Source organism: Ptychodera flava, chromosome 13 (assembly GCF_041260155.1).
Source record: "Ptychodera flava strain L36383 chromosome 13, AS_Pfla_20210202, whole genome shotgun sequence".
Taxonomy (NCBI): domain Eukaryota; kingdom Metazoa; phylum Hemichordata; class Enteropneusta; family Ptychoderidae; genus Ptychodera; species Ptychodera flava.
Window position 1 is genome coordinate 26,863,491 of NC_091940.1, and position 13,043 is coordinate 26,876,533.

General features: G+C 39.5%; 1 long non-coding RNA gene across 1 annotated transcript; it reads left to right on the plus strand.

Moving 5' to 3' along the window:
• The first annotated feature begins 286 nt into the window (after positions 1-286).
• On the plus strand, positions 287-1,949 carry LOC139148730 (uncharacterized). Its single transcript, XR_011555986.1, has 3 exons — positions 287-475; positions 1,001-1,126; positions 1,484-1,949. It is a non-coding gene; the product is annotated as an uncharacterized lncRNA (long non-coding RNA).
• Positions 1,950-13,043: the final 11,094 nt, after the last annotated feature.

A 13,043-nucleotide genomic window follows, 5' to 3' on the forward strand; every position in this document is an offset into this window, starting at 1 on the left:
TGGAAAAAAAGTTGATAAGATTTAACCTTAGCGCACTTCACAACGCTTGTCTATAAATGTGCAGGCAACTCAGTTCTCAACTGCCGGTAAATCACTGTTATTCCTTGTATTCAATTTGATGATGTGGTGCAAGTAAATGTTTGCATTGGTGGGGTTTTTTTTTTTTTCCTCGGCGCGACAAAATGTATAAAAACAAGTCTCGTTGTCGCCTTGTATCACGGTCGGTCTTTCCCATAAATGTCTGTTCGGTACCAAGTTTAATGTCATGTCGGGCGTTTGTCTTCTTTCTAGTAAATACGGAGGTATTTATATTCAGGAAGTACATGAAGATGGAAAATTCATCCGCCTGTATAACTCATCCGACGTCGATGTCGATTTTGGTGGTTGCACAATCCAACAACGAGCTGGAGGGCGCTCTGTAGCCGTCTTCCACTTCCCAGCGGGGATTAAATTCAACGCCCGATCATCAATAACGGTGAATATTGGACATCTTCACTTTTAATTCCTTTACTTTTGCAATTTATTTTTTAAACTTTGAAGGATGCAATGTGTGAACATTTTCAAAAAAATGCGAAACTTATTGTCTGTTTCATAAAAATTGTCTGCACCTTCGAATTTAAGGGGACACTGATTGGCTGTAACTTTTGATAATATTTATATGTTTTTCTTCTTTGTTTGTTTGTTTGTTTGTTTGTTTGTTCGTTTGTTTTTAAAGTCAACTATAGTTACTTGTTCTTCTCTACAAAGAAGATATGCGGTATTGAGCTTGTCAACTCACCCTGTGCTTGATTTTGTAGAGTCTAGCACTCTAGATTCTGTCTTTGACCTTCGCCCATACCCCGTGGTCATTATTGACCAGTGAATATTGGCCGGTGAAAAGGCCATCAAAAGTTAGAACTACACTGCCTGTGAGCAACTGAAGTATACCGCCACACGATCCCTAACTTGGAGGTATTCTCATTAAATTGATGATTTACCGATGATTTCTCAAAATCAACAGGTATGGGCCATCGTCCTCGGCGGGAACGCGACACATAACCCTCCCTCGAACTTTGTATGGGGGAAACAAAGGAGATGGAATACGGAACGCGGCTGTACAACTTATTTGTTGAGGCCGACAGGACAGGTGATGATTCAGGACAATTTAGTAAAATTCATTGCTTGATTTATGTCGCCCTCTACCGACACGTGAGCGACTAAATTATTTTATCCGCACTGATGGGTCACATTATACGATAATTTTTGCTCCACCTTTTGGTTGAAAAGATATGCAGAGGGAAAACCCAGGTGGTAAGGTTGCCATCAAATTTAATTCACCGATTGGTGAAAAAAATATGCGCGGTAACAAATCAATCACAAAGTTGACATACCCAAATTTTATGTCTGTTGTTGTCTAATCTGTCCCGTGCTGCCTTTAAAGAATTGCCACTTTTACAACCTTTGTTCTGAAGGGTATATTTTTGTCCTTTTTTTTGAATCACAGGCGATTGCCATGACTGTTGGGACACAAAGGTTTCCAAAGTTTGACCTTCAACGTGACAGTCGCCGAGTTCGCTACCTATAGTGAAGCAGTCCAGAGGGCGGTGACTGCGGTAGCAGTCACCATGGTTACAGCAGAAGGATCAAATGAATCAAAAAAACTATTGCCAAATATTTTTACTCTATTCATTTTCTGTAAAGTTAGGTGGCTACAGTGTCATGTCAATGTAAGAAACACGTTTTGAGTGTCAAAGAATGAAAAAGAAAAATAGTGTTGTCGAATGATACGTACGGACTTTGAAGAATGAATATAGATGTAGTTCATGGTACTGTTCAATTAGAACTGTGATCTGAACAAGAACGTTTGTATATCCTGTGTACATACATACATACATACATACATACATACATACATACATACATACATACATACATACATACATACATACATACATACATACATACATACATACATACATACATACATACATACATGCATGCATACACATCCATGCATACATACACACATACATACATACATACATACATACATACATACATACATACATACATACATACATACATACATACATGCATAAATACATACATGCATGCATGCATACATACATACATACATACATACATACATACATACATACATACATACATACATACATACATACATACATACATACATACATACATACATACATACATACATACATACTTTGTGTTGTCCACCCAAAAAGTATCCGCAGACCATCGAATATAAGTGCGCCCTCTAGAGTTGTTGTGTTGACCCTCAAACGTATTTGGTCACTGGACAGGTTCTATGCATAGATAGTAGCAATAGTGTAAATCATGATATTTTTGCACTTGCGTTTTTTCTTGTCAGTCCAATCGATATAGAAAACGAACATCTAAAGTAAAATGCATTCGTATGACAATTCAGGCTCTTACCACGTAAGAATTCAGTCTCGACATTTCATATTTTCTTGGTTTTTTTGTTTGTTTGGTTTTTTGGGTTTTTTTTTTGTGGGGGGGGGTGTGAGCAAACACATTTCAATTTGAAGGATCCGGAAGGCTTTTTTGACATGTTAGTAAAGTTTAGTATATTTGACCTATCATGTTATCGTGTCACGAGAAATGATAAAGGACTTGTACAAAAATTGATACAAATATGTCATTGCTACATGTAAACCTGAATAATCAACTTGGTCTTTTTATATTTGGAATAACATCGATAGAAAAAGAATAACATCCATAGAAAAAGTTTTCGAAAACCACAGACCTTAAGATTTATGCAAAATCAGCGCAGAAGACTTCGATATTAGCTTCATTAATTAAGTAGACAGGCGTGTTAAAACGCTGTTGATCTTGTTTTATATCTTATTGTACTTGGGCCTCAGCCCAAGTACATTTGTTTTCATTCCGTGGGAAAAAACTCTGTAAGGTATAACCATTTCTGGCTGAGACCAGGGAGGGCAAAATGTCTTGGCTTCATCTTTCTTGGCATAATAAATGGCGTAATGATGTTAACTGAATGGAAGTGCTGCTCTCAGCCAGTCTTGAATAAGTGAGATGTGAATATTAATGCTTCTCTATCTGAGTTTTTGCCACAAAATCTTCTGAATATAATCAAAATGTGCATCGAAATGCAACAATTAATGCACCCTCCGTTTCCTAGGCGATGGCACGACCCTTGCTACACCCACTGGACGAGCCAAAGTGGGAGGGGTAATTTCAGTTTGGTCGAACAAGAGGGCTCGAGACCAGAATTTAACATTTAAACTTGAAACATGTTTAATCGCTGACAAGATGTGGACTAGTGTTAATCAAAGTATTAAGTGTGAAAAAGAAAGGTTTTATATCCCGGACACAATGAAAAACATTACAGCTGAGAAAACCACACCATCATTTCGAAATAGAGCTGCAGATTCGAGAAGCTCGTTCAAAATAGCTAGGTACACCCCGTAAGGGGTGGTTTCGAGTTTTGAGGGCAAATTTCGCCTCCTTCATATAGAAATCGTACGTTTGTTTTTTCCAGCAGAACACACCATTTGACACAAAATTTGCATGTAAAGGGGTCGCCAGTAAGCACGTGGTCAAATCTGGCATAAGAAACAATATGAAATGTTGGGTAAAGCCAGTCAATATAAACTGATTTGAACTTTTGTGTTTTGTAATTTATACCACTGCAGTAACATTACCTTTTTTTGACAACATCACACAATGTAATACGTTTTGAAACTGAATACTCCGACGTATTCTGTGTCTCCTTTGCTAAAAAATACGGTATGCCGATTACCATGTAAGGAGATGATGACGTCAAGACAGATTTGTAGTGCGTTTGGTCCTCGATGGTGCACGAAGTTTTGTCAAGGTAGCTTGTGTATTTATTTCCTGAATGGGAGAGATTAGGGTCGATCTAAACGAAGGCCGAAGAATGTTATGATACTCTAAGCGAGCTGAACTCTAACGCGAATGGTTGGATAATTTGGAGGATGTATAGAATGATGTCGTCTCATTAAGATTATTTGGCGGTCAGTATTGAATTTCAACTGCGTCACAAGTTTGTGAAATGAGTATTCCGTCGAACGGTCAACAACGATATTTTAGAAATCTGGAGACATAGCACATCGCATTTTTATTTTAGTATTTTATATTTTACAAAAGATTTAAGAAGCAATGATTTTGTCGAAAATTCTGAAAAAATATAGGAAGATTTGATTGCGAACACATTTTCACTTGGGGTCAACTAGCCCTGCGTACGATGCTGTGTGTTCCGCTACAGCTAATGGCCCCCGCTCACCACAGCCCTGCAAAGACCCGTACGTAGGTTCGGTGACTTCAAATCCATTTTGGGACTTGACGTAAAAAGCCAAATTACTGCCGAAATTCAGCGTTCTTGGGCCCAAGTCGCATCCCAGCCTACCTCAGCTACTCGATCGCTTCCAAAAATGACAGTCTTTTATTCACTTCTCGTAAATAACCGTCGATGTCGGCAACTCTAGCCCTGCGTACGATGCTGTGTGTTAGCTGTAGCACATAGCATCGTACGCAGGGCTAGGGGTCAACATGGGGTCGCAGCCATGTTGCCTCAAAACTTATTTCTGTCTGCACTCAAAACTCAAAAATGTCGGATATGAACCTGAAAAATCGATGCAATTTTGTCAAACTTCGGCGAAATTTCAGCCTATAGACAAAATTTCATCTAGGTAAGGTTTTCAAGCGACGGCGGCAGACCGTACGGGGCTCTGGATATGAACCTACCGCCGGTGTAGCTGTAATAACTGTTGCGTTGTTTTTAGTGCCCACGGACGAAGTCCTGGGGGAGTTAAAGGTTTGGTCATGTCAGTCCGTCCGTCCGTCCGTTCACGCAGATATCTCAGACATGCCCTGGTCAATTCTTTCAAACTTTGCACAAGAATAGTACCCAACCCCATACAGATGCACGTCGATTTGTTTCACAATGCGATCGAATTTGGCCATGTTAGAGGACTTTTTAGTTTACACCTCCATAGACTCCCATGTATAAGGCAGTTCTCCATAGACTCCCATGTATAAGGCCAAGAAAAAATAAGAATTTAGTTTCTCATCGTATTCATATTGCCTAAAGGATGCATTGACACAGTTTTTTGTCCCCACGGATAAAGTCCAGGGGGCTTATAGATTGGGTCATATCCGTCCGTGAGTCCATCAGTGAGTCCATCGGTTCACGCAGATATCTCAGACATTTTGACAAAATATCATGTGACCTTGGTGACCTTTGACCTCAAATATACATTATTGTCCATAACTCAGTAACCACAAGTGCTAAACCTTTCATATTTGGTATGATGGGACACCTTATGACGCCACATATTGTACCTCATTAATTATGCGCCTATCTTATTTTGAGCGAGCCAATAGAGCTAGAGGTCTGATTTTTGGTATATAGGAATAACTTAGCAATACAATTATTATGACAAAATGTGACGTGACCTCAATGACCTTTGACCTCAAATATATATATATTTGTCCACAACTCAGTAACCACAAGTGCTACATCCTTCATATTTGGTATGATAAGACACCTTATGACACCACATATTGAACCTCATTAATTATGCACATATCTAATTTTGAGCGAGCCAATAGAGCTAGAGGTCTGATTTTTGGTATATAGGAATAACTTAGCAATACAATTATTTTGACAAAATGTCACATGACCTCAATGACCTTTGACCTCAAATATATATATTTGTCCACAACTCAGTAACTACAAGTGCTACACCCTTCATATTTGGTATGATGGGACACCTTATGACACCACATATTGTACCTCATTAATTATGCGCATATCTCATTCTGAGCAAGCCAATAGAGCTGGATGTCCGATTTTTGGTGTATAGGGATAACTATAGGGTAGAAATCTAAATATGTCCATCTAAATATTAGACATCTACCATCGAGAACAAAAGAAATTTGCTGTAATTTGAATATTTAAGGAGTTTAAGCAATTTCCACTATAAATAAAGAACCCCTGCCTCAAACTCCACAAAAGTTGCTAGACATATTTTGCTGTTGTCATGCCATTGCTTCGTTTAATAACCAGTCAATCAAATGCCTAATTGACAGGAGGAAATTCAAGACCATATTTGAATAGTAGTATATATGTCCTCAAAATTACTCTATCACGGCCCAGTACTCATTGCCTTCAGCAATACTGCCTTGTTTCATTTAAATTCATACCCGATTGATATATGGGTAGGTCTTCTTTCGTATACAAACGGGCCTTCAGCCATGTCGCTTCACCAGCTGATATTAGAATGTGCAATACCGTTATTAAGAAAAGTCTAAAAACGCATCTCCTCCGCAAAGCTTTTAATTGTCTTTTTAAGATTTTTAAAATTTTCCTTGTGTGTGTTTTTGGTGTCAAGAGTTTGTTTATTGTTTTACATTTGTGAACCGTTTAGAGCATTTTATGGATTTACGGTATAGAAAAATAAAGATTATTATTATTATTGTACTTGGGCCTCAGCCCAAGTACATTTGTTTTCATTCCGTGGGAAAAAACTCTGTAAGGTATAACCATTTCTGGCTGAGACCAGGGAGGGCAAAATGTCTTGGCTTCATCTTTCTTGGCATAATAAATGGCGTAATGATGTTAACTGAATGGAAGTGCTGCTCTCAGCCAGTCTTGAATAAGTGAGATGTGAATATTAATGCTTCTCTATCTGAGTTTTTGCCACAAAATCTTCTGAATATAATCAAAATGTGCATCGAAATGCAACAATTAATGCACCCTCCGTTTCCTAGGCGATGGCACGACCCTTGCTACCCCACTGGACGAGCCAAAGTGGGAGGGGTAATTTCAGTTTGGTCGAACAAGAGGCTCGAGACCAGAATTTAACATTTCAACTTGAAACATGTTTAATCGCTGACAAGATGTGGACTAGTGTTAATCAAAGCAAAAGTGTAAAAAGGAAAGGTTTTATATCCCGGACACAATGAAAAACATTACGACTGGAAACTGTACCCCCAGTTGAGAATAGTAATGCCCACAGCGATGGAGAACACTTATCCTTGAGCTGAGAAACCATACCATCATTTCGAAATAGAGCTGCAGATTCGAGAAGCTCGTTCAAAATAGGTAGGTACACCCCATAAAGGGGTGGTTTCGAGTTTTGAGGGCAAATTTCGCCTCCTTCATATAGAAATCGTACGTTTGTTTTTCCAGCAGAACACACCATTTGACACAAAATTTGCATGTAAAGGGGTCGCCAGTAAGCACGTGGTTAAATCTGGCATAAGAAGCAAACTGAAATGTTGGGTAAAGCCAGTCCAAAATAAACTGATTTGAACTTTTGTGTTTTCTAATTTATACCACTGCAGTAACATTACCTTTTTTGACAACATCACACAATGTAATACGTTTTGAAACTGAATACTCCGACGTATTCTGTGTCTCCCTTGCTAAAAAATACGGTATGCCGATTACCATGTAAGGAGATGATGACGTCAAGACAGATTTGTAGTGCGTTTGGTCCTGGATGGTGCACGAAGTTTTGTCAAGGTAGCTTGTGTATTTATTTCCTAAATGGGAGAGATTAGGGTCGATCTAAACGAAGGCCGAAGAATGTTATGATACTCTGAGCGAGCTGCACTCTAACGCGAATGGTTGGATGATTTTGAGGATGTCTAGAATGATCTCGTCTCAAATAAGATTATTTGGCGGTCAGTATTGAATTTCAACTGCGTCACAAGTTTGCGAAATGAGTATTCCGTCGAACGGTCAACGAACGATATTTTAGAAATCTGGAGACATGGCACATCGCTTTTTTTATTTTAGTATTTTAAATTTTACAAAAGATTTAAAAAGCAATGATTTTGTCGAAAATTCTGAAAAAAATACAGGAAGATTTGATCGCGAACACATTTTCACTTGGGGTCAACTAGCCCTGCGTACGATGCTGTGTGCTCCGCTACAGCTAATCGCCCCGCTCACCACAGCCTTGCAAAGACCCGTACGTTGGGTCGGTGACTTCAAATCCATTTTGGGACTTGACGTAAAAAGCCAAATTACTGCCGAAATTCAGCGTTCTTGGGCCCAAGTCGTATCCCAGCCTACCTCAGCTACTCGATCGCTTCCAAAAATGACAGTCTTTTATTCACTTCTCGTAAATAACCGTCGATGTCGGCAACTCTCTCGCTAGCCCTGCGTACGATGCTGTGTGTTAGCTGTAGCACATAGCATCGTACGCAGGGCTTGGGGTCAACATGGGGTCGCAGCCATGTTGCCTCAAAACTTATTTCTGTCTGCACTCAAAACTCAAAAATGTCAGATATGAACCTGAAAAATCGATGCAATTTTGTCAAACTTCAGCCTTTAGACAAAATTTCATCTAGGTAAGGTAAATTTACTGAAATTTGATCGACAAATAATCCTGAGCTTTGAACGTGACAGCTCGCCTTCTCCGAGAAGTCAAGTATCCAGCTGCCCATACACAGTTGTCCATATGGCCAGGTTTATGAGATTGTTTTCAAGCGACGGCGGCAGACCGTACGGGGCTCTGGATATGAACCTACCGCCGGTGTAGCTGTAATAACTGTTGCGTTGTTTTTAGTGCCCACGGACGAAGTCCCGGGGGAGTTATAGGTTTGGTCATATCAGTCGAATCCGTCTGTCCGTCCGTCCGTTCACGCAGATATCTCAGACATGCCCTGGTCAATTTCTTTCAAACTTTGCACAAGAATAGTACCCAACCCCATACAGATGCACGTCGATTTGTTTCACAATGCGATCGAATTTGTTAGAGGACTTTTTAGTTTACACCTCCATAGACTCCCATGTATAAGGCAGTTCTCCATAGACTCCCATGTAAATGCATGTATAAGGCCAAGAAAAATAAAATTTAGTTTCTCATCGTATTCATATTGCCTTAAGGATGCAGTGACACAGTTTTTTGTCCCCACGGATAAAGTCCAGGGGGCTTATAGATTGGGTCATATCCGTCCGTGAGTCCATCAGTGAGTCCATCGGTTCACGCAGATATCTCAGACATTTTGACAAAATATCATGTGACCTTGGTGACCTTTGACCTCAAATATACATTATTGTCCATAACTCAGTAACCACAAGTGCTAAACCTTTCATATTTGGTATGATGGGACACCTTATGACGCCACATATTGTACCCCATTATTTATGCGCATATCTAATTTTGAGCGAGCCAATAGAGCTAGAGGTCTGATTTTTGGTATATAGGGATAAGTTAACAATATAATTTGTTTGACAAAACGTCACGTGACCTCAATGACCTTTGACCTCAAATATACATATTTGTCCACAACTCAGTAACCACAAGTGCTACATCCTTCATATTTGGTATGATAAGACACCTTATGACACCATATATTGTACCTCATTAATTATGCACATATCTAATTTTGAGCGAGCCAATAGAGCTAGAGGTCTGATTTTTGGTATATAGGGATAAGTTAACAATATAATTTGTTTGACAAAACGTCACGTGACCTCAATGACCTTTGACCTCAAATATACATATTTGTCCACAACTCAGTAACCACAAGTGCTACATCCTTCATATTTGGTATGATAAGACACCTTATGACACCATATATTGTACCTCATTAATTATGCACATATCTAATTTTGAGCGAGCCAATAAAGCTAGAGGTCTGATTTTTGGTATATAGGAATAACTTAGCAATACAATTATTTTGACAAAATGTCACGTGACCTCAATGACCTTTGACCTCAAATATATATATTTGTCCACAACTCAGTAACCACAAGTGCTACACCCTTCATATTTGGTATGATGGGACACCTTATGACACCACATATTGTACCTCATTAATTATGCGCATATCTAATTCTGAGCAAGCCAATAGAGCTGGATGTCCGATTTTTGGTATATAGGGATAACTATAGGGTAGAAATCTAAATGTGCCCATCTAAATATTAGACATCTACCATCGAGAACAAAAGAAATTTGCAGTAATTTGAATATTTAAGGAGTTTAAGCAATTTCCACTATAAATAAAGAACCCCTGCCTCAAACTCCACAAAAGTTGCTAGACATATTATGCCGTTGTCATGCCATTGCTTCGTTTAATAACCAGTTAATCAAATGCCTAATTGACAGGAGGAAATTCAAGACCATATTTGAATAGTAGCATATATTGTCCTCAAAATTACTCTATCACGGCCCAAGTACTCATTGCCTTCAGCAATACTGCCTTGTTATTATTATTATTATTATTATTATTGTACTTGGGCCTCAGCCCAAGTACATTTGTTTTCATTCCGTGGGAAAAAACTGTAAGGTATAACCATTTCTGGCTGAGACCAGGGAGGGCAAAATGTATTGGCTTCATCTTTCTTGGCATAATAAATGGCGTAATGATGTTAACTGAATGGAAGTGCTGCTCTCAGCCAGTCTTGAATAACAGTCTTGAATAAGTGAGATGTGAATATTAATGCTCTCTATCTGAGTTTTGCCACAAAATCTTCTGAATATAATCAAAATGTGCATCGAAATGCAACAATTAATGCACCCTCCGTTTCCTAGGCGATGGCACGACCCTTGCTACACCCACTGGACGAGCCAAAGTGGGAGGGGTAATTTCAGTTTGGTCGAACAAGAGGGCTCGAGACCAGAATTTAACATTTAAACTTGAAACATGTTTAATCGCTGACAAGATGTGGACTAGTGTTAATCGAAGTAAAATTGTGAAAAGGAAAGGTTTTATATCCCGGACACAATGAAAAACATTACGACTGGAAACTGTACCCCCAGTTGAGAATAGTAATGCCCACAGCGATGGAGAACACTTATCCTTGAGCTGAGAAAACCAGACCATCATTTCGAAATAGAGCTGCAGATTCGAGAAGCTCGTTCAAAATAGCTAGGTACACCCCAAAAGGGGTGGTTTCGAGTTTTGAGGGCAAATTTCGCCTCCTTCATATAGAAATCGTACGTTTGTTTTTCCAGGAGAACACACCATTTGACACAAAATTTGCATGTAAGGGGTCGCCAGTAAGCACGTGGTCAATCTGGCATAAGAAACAATATGAAATGTTGGGTAAAGCCAGTCCAAAATAAACTGATTTGAACTTTTCTGTTTTGTAATTTATACCACTGCAGTAACATTACCTTTTTTGACAACATCACACAATGTAATACGTTTTGAAACTGAATACTCCGACGTATTCTGTGTCTCCTTTGCTAAAAAATACAGTATGCCGATTACCATGTAAGGAGATGATGACGTCAAGACAGATTTGTAGTGTGTTTGGTCCTGGATGGTGCACGAAGTTTTGTCAAGGTAGCTTGTGTATTTATTTCCTAAATGGGAGAGATTAGGGTCGATCTAAACGAAGGCCGAAGAATGTTATGATCCTCTAAGCGAGCTGAACTCTAACGCGAATGGTTGGATAATTTGGAGGATGTCTAGAATGATCTCGTCTCATTAAGATTATTTGGCGGTCAGTATTGAATTTCAACTGCGTCACAAGTTTGCGAAATGAGTATTCCGTCGAACGGTCAACGAACGATATTTTAGAAATCTGGAGACATGGCACATCGCATTTTTATTTTAATATTTTATATTTTACAAAAGATGTAAGAAGCAATGATTTTGTCGAAAATTCTGAAAAAAATATAGGAAGATTTGATCGCGAACACATTTTCACTTGGGGTCAACTAGCTCTGCGTACGATGCTGTGTGTTCCGCTACAGCTAATCGCCCCGCTCACCACAGCCCTGCAAAGACCCGTACGCGGTCGGTGACTTCAAATCCATTTTGGGACTTGACGTAAAAAGCCAAATTACTGCCGAAATTCAGCGTTCTTGGGCCCAAGTCATATCCCAGCCTACCTCAGCTACTCGATCGCTTCCAAAAATGACAGTCTTTTATTCACTTCTCGTAAATAACCGTCGATGTCGGCAACGCTCTCGCTAGCCCTGCGTACGATGCTGTGTGTTAGCTGTAGCACATAGCATCGTACGCAGGGCTAGGGGTCAACATGGGGTCGCAGCCATGTTGCCTCAAAACTTATTTCTGTCTGCACTCAAAACTCAAAAATGTCGGATATGAACCTGAAAGATCGATGCAATTTTGTCAAACTTCGGCGAAATTTCAGCATATAGACAAAATTTCATCTAGGTAAGGTAAATTTACTGAAATTTGATCGACAAATAATCCTGAGCTTGAACGTGACAGCTCGCCTTCTCCGGGAAGTCAAGTATCCAGCTGCAGCTGCTCATACACAGTTGCCCATATGGTCAGGTTTATGAGATTGTTTTCAAGCGACGGCGGCAGACCGTATTGGGCTCTGGATATGAACCTACCACCGGTGTAGCTGTAATAACTGTTGCGTTGTTTTTAGTGCCCACGGACGAAGTCCTGGGGGAGTTATAGGTTTGGTCATGTCAGTCCGTCCGTCCGTCCGTTCACGCAGATATCTCAGACATGCCCTGGTCAATTTCTTTCAAACTTTGCACAAGAATAGTACCCAACCCCATACAGATGCACGTCGATTTGTTTCACAATGCGATCGAATTTGGCCGTGTTAGAGGACTTTTTAGTTTACACCTCCATAGACTCCCATGTATAAGGCAGTTCTCCATAGACTTTCATGTATAAGGCCAAGAAAAATAAAAATTTAGTTTCTCATCGTATTCATATTGCCTAAAGGATGCAGTGACACAGTTTTTTGTCCCCACGGATAAAGTCCAGGGGCTTATAGATTGGGTCATATCCGTCCGTGAGTCCATCAGTGAGTCCATCGGTTCACGCAGATATCTCAGACATTTTGACAAAATATCATGTGACCTTGGTGACCTTTGACCTCAAATATACATTATTGTCCATAACTCAGTAACCACAAGTGCTAAACCTTTCATATTTGATATGATGGGACACCTTATGACACCGCATATTGTACCTCATTAATTATGCGCATATCTAATTTTGAGCGAGCCAATAGAGCTAGAGGTCTGATTTTTGGTATATAGGGATAAGTTAACAATATAATTTGTTTGACAAAACGT